The sequence below is a fragment of the Zingiber officinale genome, chromosome 7A (assembly GCF_018446385.1).
Source record: "Zingiber officinale cultivar Zhangliang chromosome 7A, Zo_v1.1, whole genome shotgun sequence".
Taxonomy (NCBI): domain Eukaryota; kingdom Viridiplantae; phylum Streptophyta; class Magnoliopsida; order Zingiberales; family Zingiberaceae; genus Zingiber; species Zingiber officinale.
In genome coordinates, this window is record NC_055998.1 from 8,739,712 (window position 1) to 8,745,711 (window position 6,000).

A 6,000-nucleotide genomic window follows, 5' to 3' on the forward strand; every position below is an offset into this window, starting at 1 on the left:
GGCAGATCATAACATAGTCATAGGTATTATGCAAGATGACTTTCAAAAACATGTATCATGAAAAATATATGCAACATGTCTTTTGAAAACTTATTACATACATACTTAAACATAATCTCAACATGATTAGGGCCCCCGGCTTGTACCACATACATAAATGCGCGCGTCCTATGTAGGTCCAAGGTAGCAAGTCTTGAACCCTACAAGGCATACATACTAGGCCCGTTTCTTAGTCCATCGACCTAGGGGCACTTAGGAGTCCATCCCTAACGAGGCCCGTTTCTTAGTCCATCGACCCCGGGGCGCTTATGAAGCCCACCCTTGGTACAAGCCATATAAAGTAAAGTAGCATGTCATACATATCATGGTTCTTATTATTTCATGCATATCATATTTCTTAACATATCATAAACATGCATAATTTGGGCACACAGCTCCTCATAATAGCATGCATAAGTTTGGGCACACAACACTTCATAAAAACATGCATAACTTGGGCACACAACTCATCATAATAGCATGCATAATTTGGGCACACAGCACATCATATAAACATGCATAATTTTGGGCACACAACACATCATAAGGGTTATCCACATGCATGGGTCATGAGCATACATAAACATAAAAGCATAGCAAGTTCTTATCATAACATGGAGCATTGCATGTGAGACACATAGGAATCATAATTAGGTCTCTAACCCTAATATCATATAGTGGCCGAACATATAATGATAGCTTAGGTTAACCATCAACATACAAGCATGTGAACCCTAAATCAATATCATATCATACATCATAAGGAACATCATAAACATGTTTAGTTTAGGTTCCAGGTTTCCTAAGCTTATAAACTTATCATGGCCGAATCTTATCAAGCATTTCATTTGGTTAAAATCAACATACAAGCATGTGAACTCTAAACCAATATCATATCATATATCATGAGGAACATCATAAGCATGTATAATTTAGGTTCTAGGTTTCCTAAGCTTATGAACTTATCATGGCCGAATCTTATCAAGCATTTCATTTGGTTAAAATCAACATACAAGCATGTGAACTCTAAACCAATATCATATCATATATCATGAGGAATATCATAAGCATGTATAGTTTAGGTTCTAGATTTCCTAAGCTTATAAGCTTGTCATGGCCGAAACTTGTGAACCATGTAACTAGGTTTCATGTGGCATAAAAGCATGGAAACCCTAACCTATTTTCATAGTATTTATTACCAAGAACATCATGAGCATGTATAGTTCAAATTCTAGGTTTTCCTAGGCTTATAAACTTGTTGTGGCCGAAAGTTCATGGAGCATGAAATAAGGTTCTAACTAACTTACAAGCATGAGTATATCATATTAATTTCATATCTTGTCTTAGGGAGAATCATGGCATGCTTAGTTTAGGTTTAAAGATTTCCTAGGCCCTTAGTCCTACCATAGCCGAATGTTATAAGCATGAAATAAAGTTCATTTCAACATACAAGCATGAGCATATCATGGTAACTTCATATCTTATCTTAAGAAAGATCATGGCATGCTTAGATTAGGTTTAAAGATTTCCTAAGCCCTTAATCCTACCATGACCGAATGTTATAAGCATGAAATAAAGTTCATTTCAACATATAAGCATGAGCATATCATGATAACTTCATATCTTATCTTAAGAAAGATCATGGCATGCTTAGATTAGGTTTAAAGATTTCCTAAGCCCTTAATCCTACCATGGTCGAATGTTATAAGCATGAAATAAAGTTCATTTCAACATACAAGCATGAGCATATCATGGTAACTTCATATCTTATCTTAAGAAAGATCATGACATGCTTAGATTAGGTTTAAAGATTTCCTAAGCCCTTAATCCTACCATGGCCGAATGTTATAAGCATGAAATAAAGTTCATTTCAACATACAAGCATGAGCATATCATAGTAACTTCATATCTTATCTTAAGAAAGATCATGGCATGCTTAGATTAGGTTTAAAGATTTCCTAAGCCCTTAATCTTATCATGGCCGAAAGTTGAAAGGGAGACATCTTATTTCCAAGCAACATACAAGTATGAGAAATGTTAACAACTCTCTTATCATAAGGTATATATATCGTAAAAAAAACCAAGGAAGCATGTTTAGTTTAAGTCTTAAGCTTACCTAGCTCTTTTATGCATGCTTGGCCGAGAGTCTAGGGACATGAATCTAAATTCTAACCCAACATTCTAGCATAGAAATATTAGATTAATCCTTTACCATAAGATACATGTTACAAAAAATATATTGAGCATACTTAGTTGGGTCTTAACGTTTCCTAGGTCCTTCTTTTTCTTATTTTTCTTTTTCTTTGTCTTGGCCGAAAATCCCATGAAGAGATCCTAGGTTTTCAAGCAACCTAATCTCATGGAAAAGCACATAAACTATTGTACCACAGGTGAGGGAAAACTTACATCCTTTCGCTTGTGGTTTTTCTTAAGGAAAAAGGTACCCTAGGTGCAAAGGAAGGAGAGAGTTTCTTCTTCTAGCACTCCTTTTGATTTCTTTTGCTTGTAAGAGGTAGTCCTTGAAGGCTCCTTCTTGTAATATCATTTTCTTGGAGAGGGACCTTAGCTTAGCTTTTGGAATGAGGAGAGGGAGAGCTCTTGGTTTCGGTGGAGAATGAAGAAGGAGAAGGAAGGAGGAAGAAGAAGAATTAAATCCCTTGCTTTTCTTCTCCCAATCCTATTTATTCCTATGTAAATGAAGCATGTCTTCATTCATTCCCTCAACTCCTCTTTTCCCTCATTCCTTTAATCCCACAAAAATAGAGAGAGGGAGGGAAGTAGACAATTTATCTTTTGCTTGCTTCTTCTCTTAACCAAGAGGAAGAGAAAGTAAACAACTTGGTTTTCTCTTGCTCTTTTACTTAACCATCTTCTCTCCTTTAACTACCATTTCCATTCTCTTTTATTCACTTATCATTCATTACTCTAGTGGTTACAATCCACTAATTTAATTCTATTACTTGTGGGAGATTCAAGGTTCAATCCTTGACCTCACCTCTTCTTATTCTATTTTGGTTTCTATTTTTTTTCCTTTTCTCTTATTCTTTTTATTTTTATGCTCTAAGAAAATAACACCCATATACTTATCTTATAATTTCGTGGGTGTTACACTCTCTCCCGTGCCGACCTTCTTGCTAGCTGTGTCTCTTGCTCTCTGAGCAATTTTTCGCTCATGCTTCTCGTCACTCTGAACCAGCGCACGCTTTCTTCTCATCCGCCGGGGTACTCTTCAGCGGCACCTCGTCCTTTGGACGCACCGAGCCTGTCGGCTCTCTCCCCGTGCAGTCCTTCTCGATAGCCACATCTTCCGCTCGACTTCCTGTGCACCTAAGTTCCTACACACTTAGACACATGATTAAAATACGACAGGACCTAACTTAACTTATTGATCACATCAAAACAACCTTGGGGTTCCAACAACAACAACATATACACTGAATAGATTATGACATTTTACAATGTGCTATATTTTACAAAGATCCAAAGATTTTACATATCCTTGAAATGATTCTTTAGTCAATGGCTTAGTAAAAGGATATGCAAGTATAGTATGTGTAGAGATATATTCAAAAATTATCTTTTTCTTATCCATAATATCTCTTACAAAATTATACTTGATTTCTATGTGTTTGACCTTGCTGTGATATTTAGGCTCCTTAGAAAAAACTATAGCAGCTTGACTGTCACAATATATTATAACAAAAATCTCATTATTCTTAATAATCTTCAGATACTTTAGGAATTTTTCTCAACCAACAACTTCATACATAACCACTGTGCAAGCCATATACTCAGCTTCCATTGTTGATAATACTACACAAACATGTTTCTTGCTATTCCATGAGATTACCCCACTACTAAGCAAAAAGGTATAGTCAGATGTGGATTTTCTATCATCAAGGTCTCCCTCCCAATCTATATTTGTATAGCCCTTTAGGCTCAAATTTGATCCTTAGAAACATAGACAATAATTTGTCGTTCCTTTGAGATATCTGAATATCCTTTTCACCACTTTTCAGTGTCTCGGTCCTGGATTTTATTAGAAACAGCTAACTAAGCCAACAACATAGCTTATATTAGGACGTGTACACAACATAGTGTACATTAAACTACCAATGACATTGCATATATTTTTTTCTTCATTTCAGCTATTTTTTCAAGAGTCTTGGGATGCATTTTGCTCAAAACAATACCACTTACTGTAAGTATTTATTCAATGTTACAATCTGACATATTGAAGTATTATAGCATCTTAGTGATATAAGCCTCTTGAGATAAATCGAAAAGCCTTTTTGATCAATCTCTAATAATCTTTACTCCTAAGATGTATTCATCTTCTTCTATATCTATTATGTCAAATTATGATGAAATTCATGATTTGACTTCTATCACAAATTTTATATTGCTTCTAGCTATTAGCATATCATCAACATAGAATGATAAGATGATAAATTTTTCTTTTTACCTTTCTTAGGTAAACACAATGATCCTTATTGATCATTTCAAAACCATAAGATAAAATAATATCATTAAATCTTATATTCCATTGTGTTGACGCTTGTTTTAACCCATATATAGACTTTTTAAGCCTACATACTCTATTTTTTTTGCCTTCAGCAATATAACCTTTTGATTGTGCCATATAGATTTCCTCGTCAAAATTACCATTAAAAAAACTATTTTTACATCTATTTGATGTAATTTCATATCAAAATGTGATACTGTAGCTAGGATGATATATATTGACACAAACTTCACAACTAGGGAGAATGTCTCTTCAAAATTAATACTCTCCATTTGAGTATATCCTTTTGCAACTAGTCGAGCTTTGTATCAATTAATCGATCTATCTGCTTTCTTCTTGATTTTGATATTCCACTTATTCCCAATAGCCCTTCAGCCCGGAGGAAGAGCGATTAAATCTCAAACCTGATTCTTTCTCACAGACTCCATTTCCTTATCCATTATAACTTTTCATTCTTCTCTAACTGAGCATCTCAAAGTTTCCTCAACCATTCAAGGTTCCTCATCGTCAATTGGGAGAATCATTAATACTTCATTCTCAACATCAAATCTTCTATGAGAAATAATCTGATGACTACTTCTTCGAAGGTTAGATTGTTGAGAAACTAAATCATTTATCGACAAATCACTCCCACTATATGACTAGATTTAGATATCTCTCATGATTCCTCGTTGATTGATAAAGGAATATTATCTTCCTCCTCCATTGCAAATACAAGAATGATCTTATCAACTTCACCTTTTATTGGGAACTCAGTTTCGAGGAAAATAGTATCTCTTGACTCTATTTCAGAGATGGTTCATCTTGTTGTTCACAAATAAAGACATAACCCTTATAAGTATCAGAATACCTTATCAAGATACACTTCTTACCACTGGATCCTAATTTTTCATATTTATGAGTCTTATCATTAAAGTGTTGGAGCAATCCCAATGGTCCGTGCGACCATGTGTTTTGGTGTTTGGGCAAAGGGTTTAAGTTATGTTCACCCTTGTATTTGATATGTGTATATGAGTGTGCAGGTTTGCAGGATACACATATGACTCAGCTTGATGACTTCAGGTCCGGTGAAGGATGGAGCATCCGAGGGATCGTGGATAAGGCAGCAAGGACAATGGCTGAGGGAAGTGACTTCGAGGCATACGCGAATGATGACATTGGGGAGGAGCCATGGGCTTGGATGCATCCGAGGGACGAGAGGCAAAGGAAGTAGGCTTGAAGGCTAGAGGTCAAGGCTGCAATGAAGGGTCAAGTGAGTCGTGAGGGTACGAGTGCATGAGAGATTGTACTCAGGGCAAAATTCTAGGTTTAGGGTTTTACTATAGTAGTTACTGTCAGTGCAGCGGAGACTGAAAAGAGGGGGGTGAATTACTGAAAACAAAAACAAACTATACCCTCCTCGAATTTCAACTCAGAATTTAAATCAACAATAAAAT